Below are 18,848 nucleotides of genomic sequence, written 5' to 3' on the forward strand. Positions count from 1 at the left end.
CAGAGAGGAGGGCTCGACCGTATAATAAAGCGTAATAGACGTGCCGGTTGCGGCGATCAATTCGCCCCTTTTTTTCGTGATTTTCTGCCGCAGCACTGCCAACTGCACGTCCGCGGGTAATACGGAGAAATAGATTTTTCGACCGGAAGCTTCTCGCCCAGCCGCTCAATTGTGATGGCTCTTGTGAACGTACATACGAAGATAACACGCGTGACCGGTTGAAAAACTGTTGCGCATGTAAAGTCTAATAAAAGAAACGTAATTATCGAAATGGCATCAAGCATTCAAACGGCACGTTGCACATGTATTTTTATAACCTGCCGACGACAAAAATGCTCGTTCGAAGATGTTCGGAGAACAGAGCGAGTGAGCGAGGTATGAGATATGACCCCGAAGGGAAATTCATGGAATATAATTAACGAACCTGTTACCGTTTACATTGATGTGTAAAGCCAGCGGAAGATGCCACAAAGTTTACTGTCGACTATAAAGTGTATTTTGAAGTATCGCCTTTGCATCGAAGTTAATCTTCTTGTAACGGCTGAAGGGGGTGGGCAGTTATTAACCCTGATCTAAAGGCATGGAGAAGAAGAATATTTTTCTTTTCTTTTTTAAAAAATTAGTTACTTTCCATCAGCTGAAATTTTTTAAAATGTCTCTATGGTAGCCTCATTTCCTTTAATTTAGCATATCCAGCCAAATCGTGACTCATTATTCGCTATTTGATAATATCGCGAAAAATACGAATACTTCCGTGGCGTTATTCCCCAATTGATAACATCGCTCGAAATAATGAGTATTCCCAAACGAAACAGCTCAGAAAGCATATGCCCGTCACGTAGCGGTTCGAAAGCTATCATCACGCGCTGTCGTTCGGAGTAACCCATTATTGTAATCCGAGCAATTATTTCGCGCAATTATTTGCTGTCCGTCGTTTCGAATAAAAACGCTCCCGGCGGCTCCATGACGCGCAGAAATGGGTTAAAACTGCTCGCATTCTCGGCACGCGAAATCGTCCGTCCGACACGTCTTGCTACGCTGAAACGATGGACGGACGCACATATATGTATGCACGTTCGCATGCACACGCACGAGCACTTAAGAGTAATTGTTGAACACAGAAATTTTTATGAAAAAACAAATTTTTTATCAAAATCACACCTCCCCTCCCCAATACCCCTCCCCCCTCCCCAATTACAATAAATTTTAAAATTTTTGTTGCAATAACTTGCTTAAAAAAATATTAAGATTAAAGTCAATAATTCTTAAATATCTCAAAAAAAACATGGGTAATGTAAGATTCTAAAAGTATATGACAAACTGTTAAATAGCCGAAAAACTTTGAAAGAACCGAGATCTTTTGATTCGTACGTATACGAAAAGGAATGAATCTTAGATAGTAGTCGTTCATGCTGCAAGAAAGATAAAGAAAGAAAGAGAGAGAGAGAGAGGGGGGGGGGAAAGGGAAGGCTGAGGGAGAAAAGACCAAGTGAAAGAGAAGGGAGTGAGTAGGACGTCGATTTCGCGTACGAAAGAGCAGGAGGAGCAGGAGAAGGCAAGGACCCGTATACAATGCGTGCTCCGTGGAATAAACGAGCTCTCTCGCCGCAGAAGGAGAGAAGCAGGCCTACCGCAGCTGACGGCAGAGCCGCCACGTCAACGACGAGGGGGCCCGGGAAGCGTGCGGGGGATCCGCGCGGCGAAACAGGAAGCGGTAGCGGGGTGATACGGGGGGGACCGACTGGAATTTAGGGTAGGTCGGCGAAGAGCCGCCCCTCCTCCGTCCTTCACGCCGCCACCGAATCCACCGAGACCACGACCTACGCTCGCGGGCTCTCACCGTTTCCATTCTCGGTCTTCTCTCCTCTGTCTCTCTCTCTCTCCCGGCAACCCCCGCGCCTAGATCCACACGCACATTCGTTCTCTCTCACACAACTCGTCCCCAAATTCGTTCGTCCCTGAACCGAGGGGAGTCTTGGCTTCGTGCGTACTCGTCTTGCGGCCCGAGAAACCGGGCCGACCAAGAATGCTCACCCAACTCGGTGAGTGGATCAGTACGAGCCATACACGGACGAAAGTGGACCGGAAAGCAGCAGTCTTGGATTGATTAGCGGCCCAATTAGCGAAATTTGTTTTTACAATACAATATTCTCCTGAATGTGCGTCATACTTCTCAAATTTCTAATATCTTACACATATAGTTGAATTTTTCAGAATTTATACCGTATAATTCTTACAGTTTTTAATGTATAAATAATATGTAACGAATAAAATTCTAAAAAGATTTGCGCAAAACATGTAATATATATTTATTACTATTTCTATATCTTCATTCGGCCGCTGTACCGTCATAACTAGACTCTATTTCTAAACGCCATATCGTTCAGGCTGGCTCCTCCTCCCGAATTCTAAAATGAGTTTAACAAGAATGCGTTGGCCAATGCTAGTGATCTTAGAAGCCATTACTATTATTCGGGGTTTCGAAAATCTCCAGCAGATTTTCATCTATGTAAAAACAAAATGTCATAGACATCTGTACTTATAATATGTATAATGTCATATATACGGCCTATGAAGCGAGAAGCTGTAAAACGCGATCAATCGTGAAATATAGACACGTTCGACACAAGAAAGAGAATGACAGTAATGGAGGTAGAAATAGAAATGTTACTAGGATGGTATAGAATACAGAAGGTCTCAGGTAGTCATAGTGGAATAGTGGATAGAGGTCGGGCAGAGTGGGAGCCAGGTAGAAAGAGGAGTGCCTAGTTCTTTGAGTAGCGAAGAAGGTGGGAGAGGATGAAGAGGAGGAGAAGGAAGAGAAGGAGGCATAACGGCCCGAGGCATTTTGGGATGGCTACCACTATTTATTATGGCTCCCAACATATCCGTTTGCTACGTCTTTTCTTTTTGACTTCGCTTGCAGCTTCTCTTTCCTAGTTTTCCGAGAATTCTTCGCAGCACTGCAATCGTGATGGCAGTTAATGCACCGGATAATAGGCGTCTCTCTTTTACAATCTTTAATAAATATCAAAACAAAAATCTTATGAAGAACATATTTTAATTATATTCCGTAATGCCGTAATTAATTAATCATTACTTCTTAAATTCATCTTGACTGATAATCGAGAATATTATGTATAAATTAAATATATGTTATAAATAATTACATGTTAGAAATGTATAATATACATATAATTATACATATAATATGTCCGATTATCGGCCAAGATTAATTTAAAGAGAAATGATTAATTAACTATGGCATTATAAAATATAATTAAAATATATCCTCTTCAGGATTTTATTATTATCGTTGCACTGTATGTATACATTTATAAATATATTATTCATTGTATTATATATTACTGTATTGTCAATCTTCATATTTGTGTAGTAAGAAATCTACATGTGTAAGATCACAATCCAGTATATATATATATTCATATATGTAATGCATAGACAAATAGTAAATTCTTAATCTAATGAAATGTTAGTTATCTCATGTTCTGCATTCTCTCGATTGATCGGTTATTGTCGTTCGCCTACCTCTTGCGACATCTGTCTCCTTCCGTCATCCAAAATCGAAATCGTTATCAACGACGTTTTCTTTTAAACACAGAATCAACAACGGTGGATGGCAGTAATCAACCAGCCAATTCCTTTTCCTTCAATTTTCTCACGGTGGCCCCTCTTCCGGTGGTCCGCAGTCTGCTTCTTGATACCAGGAAGGCGCAAGTAGGAGGTGGAGATGAAAGGAAAAAGATAGTCATAGTCAATACGCGTTGGCGTCCAATGGAGGAAATCGCCGTTTATCCTGCAGGATCGTAATAAATGAAAGGGAAAGGAACTTGTAAGAAGAGGGAAATATATGTATATCACTGAATAAAATATACAAAGAGAGTGTAATATGGAAAACGATATAAAATCAGAGCATTTGAAACGTTAAAAATAGTATTTCTGTCAAATATTGAATGCCATTTCTCGACCTATTCTTTGAGATATTAATAATTTCTGAAATATAAAGGGATTATAATCAACAATGTTAATCACGATTTAATTGCAAATTCAAAAATTTAAGTAAATTATAATCTCGAGTTAGAGTTATAAAGACTTTAAACAAAACCTATATATAATATATATTAACCGCAAAAAATATTTCATATTGAAAATTAATAAATTGTGAAAGAGAATTAAATGGATACTATTACATTTTCTCATATCAAATTAAATATGAAATATCAAAATGCTCATTTTATAAATATTTGCCGCGGGCTCCTACAGTTTTCTCCGACGAAACGATAAATGTGAACGAGACGAGGAACCTTCCAGAGGGACGAACGAACTCTCTTGAGCCGCCCTCCGTCCTCTTCGCTCGCGCGTTCGAAAGAATTCTTCGTTTCTCCTTCGGCAAGAAATGTAGAAGACGAGAGAAGAGAAGAAGAGAGAGAGAGAGAGAGAGAGAGAGAGAGAGAGAGAATGAGAAAGGAGAAAGACGAAGCGCAAGGGGCATCGGTGCGCCAACTCAATTTCTCCTCTTTTGGTACCCAACTTGAGACTCCGACAACGGCGATTGCCCCACCAGGCCCCGGCGCGGCGACGGAGCGCGATGGGCCCTTCCCGCGCCCGCCATCCCTGATCCCCATCGCCCCTCCCGTATACCAGGAGGGTCCTACGGCCATTGATCCCGACCTTCACGCGCCGAACGAGCGCGATTGCCAACGAAAGCCGACTTGCCGAACCCGAACCTGCGGCAACGCGGTTTTGCGCTGCCCCTCCCGTTTCCCTTGGTCCCCCGTCTAGCGTCTCCCAGCCGCCTTCTCCCTCGTTTCCTCCAACGTGCTTCCACGTCGATCCTCCTGCCCTTCCTTCTTCTTTCTCCTGCTCCCCTAACCTTCCTAACCGAGCAACCGCTCAGCTTGAACACCCTGATTCTCTCTTTTCCCTGCGTCTCCCTCTCCTCCTCCCATCACGTGTTCCGCGATTCACGAGGGTCCACACGGGCCACGTTGAAGGATGAAGGGCCCGCGAGGCACGTCGAGGGAATAGCGAAACGTTCGTAAGTTTAAAAATAACCTTCGTAGAAAACGGCGTGAGGAAAAGTATTCTTGCATGACGTTCCCTTTTTTTCAGGCTACTATTTCGTGTCGTCGTCGTGGGAGAATCATAGTTCAAGTGAATGACGGCGATGAGACGAGTTTCGGTTCTCAAGCTATTGTAAAGATTGATGCTATGATCGTAGTGATTTGTATAATAGAATACTGACCGATCTGTGTAGATTTCATGTACAAGCAGAGAGTTAATTGACAAAAGATTAGACAAACGTCTTTAGGTTGAGTAAAAACATTATTTATCTTCAAACAAAAACTATTTACGATGTTGTAATATGTAAATTATAAATGTCTTACGATAAAGATGCTCTGTCTTTACGTACATATACAGTTCGTAACTCTGACTTGACAAATATAATTTCTTTCCTTGTATTTCCAAATTTTAATAAAATATTATTAAGACTTAAGAAATATCTATACGTGTAAGATACAGAGTAAAGTCAACTTAAACGGAAATCGTAATGCCAGTGATGACACATATAAAACAATGATGTAACTGCTATGTACAATTGTTTTATTAACAAACATAAAAATTAATATTTGTTGTAGCAGTTTGAAATTAAATATTCAAGATTTTTAAGCCAGAAATAATTATATTATGCCTCGACAATATAAAATCAGATGACATTAATCGAAATCTGTTAAAAACTATTTCGATATCGCGCGGAAATAGAATGTTTTCCCAATCAACTCGAACCAACTGAAATCCAACAATATACCAATTTGTTTCGTATCGACTCCACTTATGCCTGTCAATTCAAAATCCAGCCGCGCGACAATCCAGGCGAACCCTCTTTCAAATAAATGAATAACATGGAGAAATAAATATCTGGATTGCGTTCGCACCGTACGGCATGCGCCGGAATAATGAATGCCTCACCTTGAATTCAGTCATTCCGCCTCTCCATCCAGCGCACTTCGACAACCGACAAACGCGAGCCTGAGCGATGTCCCGTCATGCGCGAGGGATTTCGCGTGTGTTTTGGTTGTTACTTCCACGGGCACGTATCCGCGCCTGGGCTGTTATCTGCAGCGTCTTAATAACATTTTGAGCGACGCTGCACGCAGACATTCTTGACAATGGCCGTGGGCCGGCTTCTCAGAAAACCGACACGTTTATCGCGAATTTCCGTTGTTATGCCTACTACGTGAAAATACTAAATATGGCGCTCGCCATTACGCGGAATAGCCGAAGCGTGAGTTCGAATTAAGAGCGCCTGGTTGGAACGCGCTTGAAAAGATACATGCGAATACGCGCGCGCGCGTGTGTGCGTGTGTGTGTGTGTGTCGTTAAATTTACCGATGAATCCGCCGATTGTTGCGCCGCTCACAACATTTGCAACTATATTGCCATCGGCGAATTGAAAAAAGGGATATGAGCATTCATTATTCTCATTCGGCGAAGACGGCGTCGCGAATCACAAAGGTGGATTGCTCCCCATTTCGTACGACTGTCCAATTAATTCCAAGTTCCTTCCTATCTTCTATTGTATATCTAAATAATATCTTGCTATCGGAACATCAGCTCTCAAATGCTGATGATATAAGAATAGAAGACGATATTTCAATTTGCCGAGAATTAAATTTTCATTCACTGCGAAGCTTACAGAAAAAAAATCTTTACGTAAATTGGAAACCTGATAAATTCAATCAGAAATATATAAATCAAATACTTGTTATGAAATCTATCAAACATCCCAGTTGAGATTATCAAAAATTTAGTTACAATAACCAGAAATTCTGATTGGTACGATTCAGAATACATTTTATTTGTACTTCTTGTTAGTACAACTAAAACATTTTTCTCAGTGCATTATTTGTTTATTGTTAAGAAGCGAATAAAGAAATTAAATATAAAATACACATCTCGTTCTCTAAAGTTGCACTTCTAGTTGATAAATCGTATGCGTAATCAATTACTGTGCCAAATATATGGGAAAATATCTATGGAATGTTCGCATATGTAAACCGCATGTCCTGTCTATCACGTCGCTGGACCGCAAAGGATTAAGTTGCACCCGCTGCAACTCCTATCGTAAAACGAATTCGGCCAAGCCCGCGTTAATGCCGTATATCGGGGCACTATCGCGCGAGGTGTATCATCGGTGAGTCGCATATGTACGCGTTATACAAATCGAGAGGAGGCCCGATCGATCGACGCACGCACTACTCTCGTATCCGTACATACGGGCACGTATACCGTGTATACGTGCACACGTGGTAAGTAATCGTTACCGTGGCTACCGGCAAACCGGCGGTGAAATTAACACACACCGACCGACCAGCGGCTTCGACAACTACCACATCCATGAGCGTACGTCCGCACATAAACACGTACGCGTACTTGTATATCGCATATATTTCGGCGCGTCAACGTCGCGACCGCGGATTTGCGGAGATAGCATTAGTATCGCGTTACGTAGATTCCGTGACGCGAGCACATATACGGGGTGTCCCATCGCCATCGGTCTTTTCTCTGATGATAGACTCTCGATTCGATCGTTCCTTGTTCAAAAATTAAGTAGAGCGCAATACTTAATTTCTTTCTAATATCGTTTTATTCTTTAAATATTTTATACGAATGCAGAAGTCGGAAAGAGTACTTGCATTTTACACGTTGCATACGAATATCCATATATATCCCAAAAAGAAAACATAAAAGCGATATAAAAATATTTTTCTTCAAAGAAGACAGCTAATGAAAGATGGAACGACGGTATAATTGAATAAATGACGATATTTTTCGTATCGTGTTCGGATGAAGCTCTTCAATTATTTTCTCTATCTAAATTTTCTACTGTGAAAATTTGAGCGTAGACCCAACGAAGAATTCATCGGCAGGCGATCGTAAAGGAACACCTTCTATACGTACACTCATACGTATGCGCGACGTGCAACATCTATGAAGTCCACGAGCGGTGCACACCGCGGGCGTCAGGTCTAAGAAGGAGCGGATATAGTTGGACTCACTATAGCAACGACGTTACGTGAGTAAGATGATTCGAAACAAGGTTATTGGCTCTGCGAGTGCAGCTGCCGCCTGCTGCCGCTCGCTGCCTCTGCAGCCGCTTGCTGCGGCTGTTGAGTGCGGTTTTCTTCTTCTTTTCCCCGTTCCTTTTGCTTCACCTATCAGCCCATCCCGTCTCCTAGTTTTATCGGCCACTGAAATGCCTATGACGCTTCGTTGCTGCTAGTATCGATATCCTGAGATTACATTCCAAATCAATAAAAAAGTTAAGTATATCTCTGGACGATACATTTAAAAGATGAAGAAAAACTACGATTTCTTTCAGATATCTCTCGAACGTCTTTTCAACGTTTGTTGGTACATCCGAGTGTCATCTAGTAATTTGATAATGTTAAGTTAAAATCGAAAGTCAAACGTTAATTTAGATTCATTTCTGTAAATGTAAATTAATTTTTAATCTCGGTTCAATTCGACTCGGGAATCTTTCTCTAATTCTTAGTACTAGAAAAAGATAAAAAATAAGCTGATTGTGAGATTAAAGTTAAACTACAATGGTAGAAACGGGCATTAGTGAATTAAAAATGAATTGCTATTAAAAGTTATAAACTTAATAAAAAAATAATATTATGTACCTATTTACGAATTTTCAATAAGAAGTCTAGTTACTTTGAATATGAGGTTAAGTTAAAAAAATGTTATGTGTATGTGTTTTAGTATATTATTTCTAGTAAGGTTAAAAAAAATTAAAATGAAAGGACGTGTAGATCGGCAAATATCGTGAGGAACCAATACCGCCATGATTCTATGAAATATCGTCCATGCTGGCAGGGACTGTACCCGAAGTTTGCGGGCCCGCCGAAGTGAGGTGTGTACTTACCTGCCAGGTAGGTACTCCTTCTTTCTTTCTCTCTCCTGCTAACCATGGTAGGTCACTGTATGCTTGCTTGGGCAAGACGTCGTCGAACGTTGGTGTTTCGAGAGCAGAAGTATTCGAAGGAGCAACGTCCAACGACGAGCGGGCAGCCAACCGGCCGGCGTGCCAAGGGACAAAGAGCGGCCGCCGGCCCAAAAGAATAAATAAATAAAGCAGAGAGAAAGAGAAAGGGAGAGAGAAAATAAGAAAAAGCGAGAGGCAGAACGCTCGGCGAAGGAGGAAACGAAGAGAAGGGAGCAGATTGAAAGAAGAAGGAGAATGTGCTGCAATGGAAGAGGTGGAGGGAAATAAAGTGGTAACCGGCCCAAGTGGCCGCCATCAGTGCCAAGGACACCGACCGAAATCCAAGGGTACCGCCAAGGCCAAAGAGGGCCCGACCTACGCCATCGCGAATTCGCTTGACTCCTCTCTTTCTCCATGGCGGCGTGATTATTCAGGGGCGTGAGTAAAATAAGAACTGTCGGTCGGTATTCATCCAAAGAATGTCAAGAGCAAATTTATCGAAATTCAAGGGCACATGCAAAATTCAATGCCCACGTTGGAATAATAAATTAATATGTATATGTGTATATATTATTGTAAAAATATCAATAAATAATAGATTATTAGATATTTTGATTTAAAAATCCACGTGATTATATACAAAATATGTATTTAATTACACAAATTATATATATTAATTATATATGTCACATAAAAAGGCTATAAAATAATAAAATTTTGATGTTTTAGTGTCTTTAGAATGATTTTAGTATAATTTCGAAAAATCCTTATTTTGAAGATGGAATTATATTAGGTGTTGGAATTAATTCGTAGCGTTTTTTAATGAAAGAATGTTATTTATTTCACATGAGCATTAAAAAATACATTAATGAAAGTACTTCCCATCACTTGTAAAACGCTACGAATTAATTCCAACACCTAATAAAATAAAATAAACTTGATGGGGGAAGCTTCAATGATTATTAAGTATATAAGTAGTGAAAGTTAGCTAATATTAATTATGTATTAACGGGACAGTTTGAAAATACGACATGTACTTAAAAATTTATAGCTGTAATAAACATTATTATATTAACACAGGCGAAATATTTTCTTAGGAGTATTGCGAAAGGTACCTATATAGGGTAGGATGTAAATAGCTTCTACAACCTATTAGTTACATGCACTTGATAAGGCTATTTTTTGCTCATTACCTTTTTCTATGTAAGATATAGGTAACCTTTATAAAGGTTTTTGAAATTAACGAAAAAACAAAGAAGCGGTTGTTTATTTACTTTTACTATTTTATATCACAAAGCTCTTCGATTTACGCAAATTGTTTAAAGCGATACTATTAATGTTTTTTTTTTCCAAAGCGGATAAAAATTGAAAATTCAACTCGAGCGTCACATTTTTAATAGACACGACGTTGTGCGCTGCTAGTTCCCTATACGAAGGATTATCAACGCCAGGGCAACTTATTAGGATCATGAAAAACAATGAGATCGATAACAGTGCGTTTCGAGTTTCGAATAGGCATCTGAATAGACGATTGCAACAATGAGAGTTGCATCAAAGGAAAAATGCGGAAGCCGGACAGAAGAACAAGAGAGCAAGTTGATGTACACTAGGGTGCCACAAAACCATCACAAGCGCGCACGACTAGGTTTGCTTCTCTGGCCCTCACGACCTGACCTATCCCCTTCCCACCTTTCTCCGCTACCTTCGACTATGCAACGCGGGTCTCCCTCTGTCTCTCTATTTTTTTATCCCCCAGAAGGATGAACCTTCAGCGGGGTGGAGTCACCCACGCCCACACAGGCCGAGCCGGTAGGCCTACCCCAACGTAACTCGCGGTGCGTATATCTACCCTTTAGGCCGACAGCCACCCCCGATCCAAGCGACGTATAGGGGGCGTGTACGTGCCCCCTGCGTGCGGCGACTTGACTGTGGCCAGGTCTGCTAGTCTTGACGGCCTGTCAGGTTGCACGTGCACATTTCAACAGAGATAGAAAGGGATGAGGAATAGAACGAAAGGTGGTATGCATTTTGATGCTGAGAGCGGAAAACTGCCGATTCCAGCGATGAATGAGAGAATGGGCTGCAAAAGATTAACCCTGCTGGACCACGAATTAAAAAATCCACGCCTCATGCGTGCGCTTTTCGACGTGCTCGAGATCTGCCGGGGGTCGAAAGAGGGTGGCACGTGTCGAGAAATATCGAATAACGAAGGGCTCTTTTCTCCGATATTGTAATTGCGTAGGAAACTTCTTTAATATCAATATTATTGTACCTAAATAAAACATTAAAAAAATGCAATTAAAATTAAAGCGATGTATTAGCTTGATAAAAGATTTCGGTCGACTGAATTATCGTCGAAACTGATCGTCAGGAATTCATCAATCGTGAGGAAATGAATAAAAAAATAGCTGTTTCATTGCAATCTTTCTCTTTCTTTCTCTCATAACTCTGATTTATTTTATACTGACATAGTCCTCTTAATACTGTTTTTTAATATAATTTCTTTAATATAATTTCTATTATAGTTCCATTACTGTAACATAATTCCTATTTGAGATAATTCTGAGATTTTGTAATACGTCTTACAAATTTTTTTATGAACGGAAATTCTCAAGCATTCCGATGTTTATCGTAATATCGCTATGAATGCTCAAACTTTATTTAAATCTCGATTCTCGATACAGAGTTACATCAAATAAATTTTATTTCTTATACATCCAATGTATCAAGACGGTCGAATACACCGACATTCTACGAACGATCCAGATTTCCTCTCCACGAATCGAGAAAGAATATTGTAGGTAGCTGCTTCTATCTCTTTATTGCACATGCGAAGTCTTAGTACGAAAAATAAAATCTTTAGAAAAAGCTTGTGGTTTAATTCTCTAAGGACGTTGCCAATACCTGTAATCTTGCAAGATATTACGTGTATACGGATAAAGTTTAGTTTTAAGTGATGCGGTTACATTTTACTGGGTACTAGACGCTATCGGATAAAAAGTCAGTTGGTATCGCCGTCAATTTAACAGACCGTGTAAAGCAAGAAATGATTATTCTTCTCTTGACGATAATTTCACGATTCGCGTTTAAGACGTGGAGAAAAACGGTAACGATCAAGTACTAATCATTTATTCTAACGAGATGTGCATCCGCGAGAGCACGGAAGATATTTAGTATCGTCAAACATTAATAATAACGTGTAACGATATCGGTGACATTAATAATTCACCCGCGCCGTTCTCGGGTCCTTCATCGCGATGAATTATGCGCGCGCTTCTCATAAGCGGCAAACGAGAGCAAACTCCGATCAGTCTTTTGCACCTGATACCGTTTTATCTTCCGATCGTGGCAACGGCCTCGCTCGAGAGAGCCGATGCTGGATCGCGATCGTCGATCGTACAGGCTCGCCGCACGCCGCGTTCTCGCTCGTCTGATATCTCAATTCCCGTACGGGAGATTCGATATCTCTATTTACGTATAAATATTAATAAACGTCTGGCGCGCGCCGTCCTAACGCTCATACATACGACGCGATCGCGCGCTCTTAGTGTCTACTGTCTACTTCGCTACCAAAGATCGATCTTTATGGAATACTACGAGTGTCCGGCACTATGAAGTTACATCGGATGTTTTTCTTTATCGTATTTCCTATTGCGCATTTCCTATTTCACTTCATTTGGAACAAAAAATCCTCTTAATCGAAATTAACTTGAAATTCATTGTAGCTTGTAATTTAAGTATTACACTGCAAATTCAAGTGTGTCAAAAATATATGAGCCGCAATATATGAGTGTGATTATATAATTTCTCGTGTAAAAATAACATTATAGTGTATACAAAATATTGTAGATATATAGTGTCATTTTTATACGGAAAACTAAATAAAACATATACATTAAAGTCATTTTTATACACTTGGATTTGCAGTGTAAGTTTGTCCCAAAATGAATCTTGAATTTAGAAGCTAAAATAAAAATTAAATTCGCTCAATTATTTCAAACGCTAATAATAACGCTCCAGTTTTTAACGTCTATTTTTTTATTAGTTATATTGACCAATATCGTTAATCCTTAGAAAGATAAAATGAATAACACTTCTTTTTAAAATGGTTATCCTTACATTGTGCACTTCGTCACGACTTGTCTTGTTCCTCTCCATTATGAACAAAAGAGCATGGCCGAGTGGATGTAGTAGTGCGTGGAACAGGTGCCAACCGGTTCGAGAAAGCTTCGCCCTGCCAATAAGCGAGCTCACCCTTCTTCCCGCTAGACAGGTGGACCGACTGGTGCATCGTTGATCCTGTACTCGCGAGACGGAGTCTCGCGACGCACCGTACAATTTCAGGGAAACGCGAGCTGAAATTATGCTACGTCTCTTAATCAACTGGCTTCGCAGTGATGCATTCAAGTTTTCCTCGCCGTTAAATAAAACAGAATAAATACCTTCTACGCTTCTCTATTTATAATCGATTCTACAGTTACAAAAGAAAGTACGATTTTGCTGAAGTATCTAAAAATTTTGCTTAATGCACAAAATTGTTTGAAAATAATTTTTTGTTGAACCATTAAAATAATTATTTACAAAAAATAATTAAGAATCCCAAGTATAATAAGCAATATTGCAAAAAGTTTTGACATTTTAGCAAGCAATTTGAGCGTTTTACTTAATTATTTTGATAGTCGAACAAAATTATTTTTAGATTCGTTTCTAGCTAAATTTTTCAATACTTTAGCAAAACCAATCATTCCGCGTATATATACTCTTGAAATCTAGATATAATTATTATTGCGATAGGTGTGTCAATAAGTAACCTTAAATTGCCCTCAACAATCAAGATAAAAAGGTTATTTATTGACTCATTCATGTACCATCCGTAATCTCCCGTGAAACGAGTATTGTGAATTCTTATATTATTATTAAAATAAATGAAGTTTTGCCGTTTAACGAGCAGAGACTGAAAACGAACAGAGTATTCTTGTTTATTTATTTACGCTCAAGCTACGTAATTAACGTGAAAATGCTTACTTACACGATAATGTTCGCGAAACGTTTTATCGTCATCGGTAATGAGCTTCGTTAAGTATTGAGCATATTTGTAAATAACGATCAAATATCAAAACCATACAAGCGGAATTCCCCATAATTCGATTTACATTTGTTATGCGTTCCGTTTCCCGACCCGTGTATTTGTACACGCATATATGTCCGGCACGTATACAGTGCTCCAACGATGATTGGTATCATCCAAAAATGATTGCTCGTGAAAACTTGGTGCTCCCAGACGAACGAAAATCAAAATTGTGTATCAATTGCGCCCATAATTGAATTAAAAACTAATTACTTGCTAAACGATGCATTTGCACCTGATACTCAACAGACCGGTAATATCGATCGTCAGAGAATAATTATCTGTCACAATGAAGTATCCAACCAAGTCACCGAACATCGAAATCGTGTAATCGTCAATCGTCACGGGAACAATATTCTACCTTAAATAATTTCGAGCCTAATGACGTTGGAATTAATCGAGCACGCTAAAAGTTCTAAACAATTATATTGCTATTAATGTAAAATTAAATCAATTAACAAGCATCAAGAAATATAATTTATATTAAATATTACAAGCGTTCGTGTTATAGCTTTAACAATTTCCTACACTAAAATTTATTTTTTTTTTCTTAATTGAATTTCGCGATTCTATTTGTTCCAAATTGTAGTCATACATTCATAATGTGTATTTACAGTCCACAACACCAGACCTATGTAAATTGTAATGTGAAAATCCATTAGGATTTAAGTACCTAAGCAATAAATTTTTCAAATACTTCTGATTGTAATAGATGAATTTTAAACAATTTAATGGTTTAAAAATATGTTGTCGTATGCACAAAAGAAATTCAATCGCCTCAAAATGAACTTGGAAAAGGGCAATATAACTTTATCCTTTATCGCTGTCATGAAAGCAGGCGACATTGATACACCTACGTTAAAATATTTATAAGATGTATCACATCATGCTTTAGACATTTCTGATCTAAAGTAAAGAAATAAAAAAATAAATTCATGAGAAAAATGCAATGAATACTACTACGCGGTGTGACATACGTACTACAGACAGTTTTACTCTCTTGTTTATTATTAATTAAACATGAAACAATTAGTATAATAAAAATATTCTCATAATTCATTTCTAAACTAAAAATTTAATTAGCATTATACTATAACAAGTTCTACAATATAGAATAATATAGATAATTTATTATAGTATATCGAAATAATTAAGAAATTTTTTCGCCGTCTGTCGAATTACCACGCAGAAGAAGATCAGATAATTCGAGAATTCCGTAGAAGAAATTTTCAGGGACTCGCAAGTACAGCGTATACGGAATGTTTCGCAGCGCGTATACCTGCGCCGGTGATCGCGATGATGACGGTTCCTCGAGTGGCCCATGGATGGAGGAAGGTTGGCACGGTGCAATTTTCGCGCAGCGTAAACGGGTCTCTCACGTAACACATGCTCTGCACGCACACGTGCCACTCTTTCCCCGCGGACCACTCGACTTTTCCTTCTTCGCTCATCCATCCTATCCGCTCGCTATCCTATCCTATTCTCGCTCGTGATTCCTTACCCTTCCCCGTATCCTGTGAACGTGCGAGAGAAATCGTCGTTGGTGTGACAATCGCATGTACAACGAGGACGCAGAGCGATGCACCGATCGGTAGAGAAAGATGCGAGCGGCGTGCACGCGGACTTGCGCGACGAGGACGGAGTGAGCCGTTATTTTTATAGCGTTACGGTAGGTTAGAGCCGCGTCCGACCAACCAACGTACCTTGCCCAACCTAACCCGGGTTAGTCGGGATTCTATCTGTCTCTCCTCCCTTCATCGTCGTCCCTCTCTCTTTTTCTTTCCCCCTCGTACCGTCGTCCCTTCGTCTTCTCTCTCTCTCTCTCTCTCTCTCTCTCTCTCTCTCTTTCTCTCTCTCTCTCTCTTTCTTCCCTTCTTTCAAAGCACGCTGCACATTCCTCTCTCTTCCGCCTGCAAGGGCTCCGCGCGCATTTATAATGCACGCAAAATTTCATGCAGAGGCGCTTCGCCTGGCTTCCAATCCTTTGATAACACGCTGTTTGCGTGCGCCCGCGCGCGCGAGCGTACACATAGGCGTGCATAACGCGCGGCCGCGTGTGTACACGCCAGTCCGGTAGCTCGGTGTGCGCGACTATATTTAAAAGCGCCCGAGAGAGCACCCGCTGCTGCCCTTCTCGTTCTCCCTCTGCGCACCCCCGCGCGTCCAGCATCCTCTCTCTCACCGGCCGCCTACCTCCACCCCAGCCCTTTGCTTCCACTCTTTAACTCTTTCCCCCTTCCTCACGCTCTCTTTCGTTTTCTCTCTCTCTCTCTCTCTCTCCCTCTCTCTATCTCTCTATCTCTCGCGGGATGGGCAGCGCGCGACAACTTCCGGTGGCCGGGCAGCACGCTTCCACGATCGAGATGCGTCTCTCTCTCGTCGAGTGGCTTCTCGAAAAAATATCCCTCTCGTGGCAGGCCTCGACACATGCACACATTACGATACGTAAACACACACACACACACGCACGCACAGGCGCCCGTGCGCGCGCGCACACATATACACAAGTGTGAACACAGTATGAACCGCGGGCCGCCTCTTTTTTTTTCTCTCGCTCTCTCGCTCTCTCGCTCTCACATCGCCGATCGCTGCGCGCACCACCTCCTTTTTGCGGTGCGCTCGCACGCACGCGCACATAGGGAGGGCTCGTTGCTTTTTTTCCGCGGCTTTTTGCAGTCTTTTTATAGGCAATGAGCGAGTGGTTAGATGAACTCCGCGCGATAAGCAGGGCGTGGGTAAATTCGAATCACCGCGCTGCTGCCTGCCTGGATGGGCTTGCCATGTACCGCGATGAGCCGGCGTGAATTGGTTTGGGGGATGCTTTCGACCATCTCCAGGAATCTCGTTCTTAACGAGAATGATTACAACGATAACTTTGTTCATTTCATTATATAGGTGCAGTCAATTCGAAAATAAAAATCAGTCTCATTTTTTAATAATAATGTCTCTTTTTTTTTTTTTAATAAATAGACCGAAAAATATTTTCAGAGCACTTACAAGAGAGAAAAATGAAATTATCTGTCTTATCATATATATTTGCATTTAAAGTGCTATAAATGTCCTAGATAATCATGAGAAAGAGAGAAAGAGAGAAAGAGAGAGAGATTTGAAAGCTACATAAATAAAGTCTTCATTTTTTCATTTCTTTAAAATTTACCAATGTCAGTTACAATAAGAAAGAAATTTAAATCGTCATAAATCACTAATGGGATTTAATACTCTTCCCTGTAGTGTAGATTCTTTAACATATAGAATTTGCTTGTGATAACGGTGCAAAATTTTATTTTAAAATTATACTAGCTTTCTCTTTCTCTCTATACATTCTATTTAATTAATTAAGGTTATATTTTACACTTTTGACAGAGTACATCTTTTCAAGCCACACCTTTCGCTCGAGATGGAATTTCTGTTCGATCCTCCTATCTTAGACAGTGGCAAATAATTAATAGCCATTAGTCTTCCAAGCAGCCATAAATACAAATCTTATTACGAATCTCTCCTGATGCGTACAGAGATATTAATGAGACCATGAAACCTCTGTTCCCGCAACGAGAACTGCGTTTTATCAAAACGTTCCGCGCCACGGCGTACGTAATCCGCGAGAGTTGAATCGTACGTGGCACGTGTCCGCAGTTGTTCTCCGGCAATTCCGATCTCTCACTCTTCCTCTCGGTGCATCTCTCTTTCACTCTCACCGTGGCATCGCTGTGCCTCCCACACCCACCCAGTAGCTCATCTTCCTGTGCTCTCTCTCTCTCACCTCTCTCTTTCTCTCTCCTCGACCATTGATTGACAAGCGTTTATTTTGCGTTACGCGCCCGACGGTCGATGAAACTCCATCGCTGCCGAAATGGAAATGTATATACATATCGGAAATGGCAAATTAATCCCGCACGTGCGGCGCACGGATTTCGATACTGCCAATGAACCGGACGCGTAAAAAACGGGCCAGCTTTCCGCCGGATTAAAACTGCATCGACGCGTTAAACACAGGCCACGAAGTTTGTAAACGGTTGAAAAAAAAAACCAGCTGTACGTTATGTGACATAAAAATTGTACGATTGATTTACTTCCTGTTGATACATTTATAACAGAAAAACGAACATAAATGTCATCTATTCCTAAAGCGCATTTAAATCTCACTCCAGTATAAACCAGATATTATTTTTAAAAAAGTACCTGTTGTCGAAATATCCACTTTCGACACTTCAAAAATCTCTCTTTCATCATTTATTAAGTCTAGAGAACCGTCTTACCGGAGTATCCCGAGGCGTGGCATTGACACTGTAACAAGGCCGCGTGTCTCTCGACACGCTGATACATCGCAGAATCCGTGCAACGAGCTGCCACCATCGCTGTCGGTGAGTTAATTAAGCGCAGGCTCGTCTTAATGCAATTACCAGTATAACGACTTTTAATTATTTGCATGCCGCCGTAACTCTGGATACTAAAATTTCGTGCGTTTTCGGCGATGAGAAAGATTCTTCCTCTTTGTTGTGAGAGTAAATGAGAGTGAAAGAGAGTGAAAGAGAGAGAGAGAGAGAGAGAGAGAGAGAGAGAGAGAGAGAGAGAGAATGTCATCCACGGAACGTCGGCAACAGGGCGGCTCTGCCGACTCGCCTAAATTGCTCATTTCTCAATTATTCATTGCTGTTTCTCATCCCTCTTATCAAACATTCTTCTGGACCGCGCTCGATGACACTT

The sequence above is a fragment of the Acromyrmex echinatior genome, chromosome 1 (assembly GCF_024713525.1).
Source record: "Acromyrmex echinatior isolate Ae372 chromosome 1, ASM2471352v2, whole genome shotgun sequence".
NCBI lineage: Eukaryota > Metazoa > Arthropoda > Insecta > Hymenoptera > Formicidae > Acromyrmex > Acromyrmex echinatior.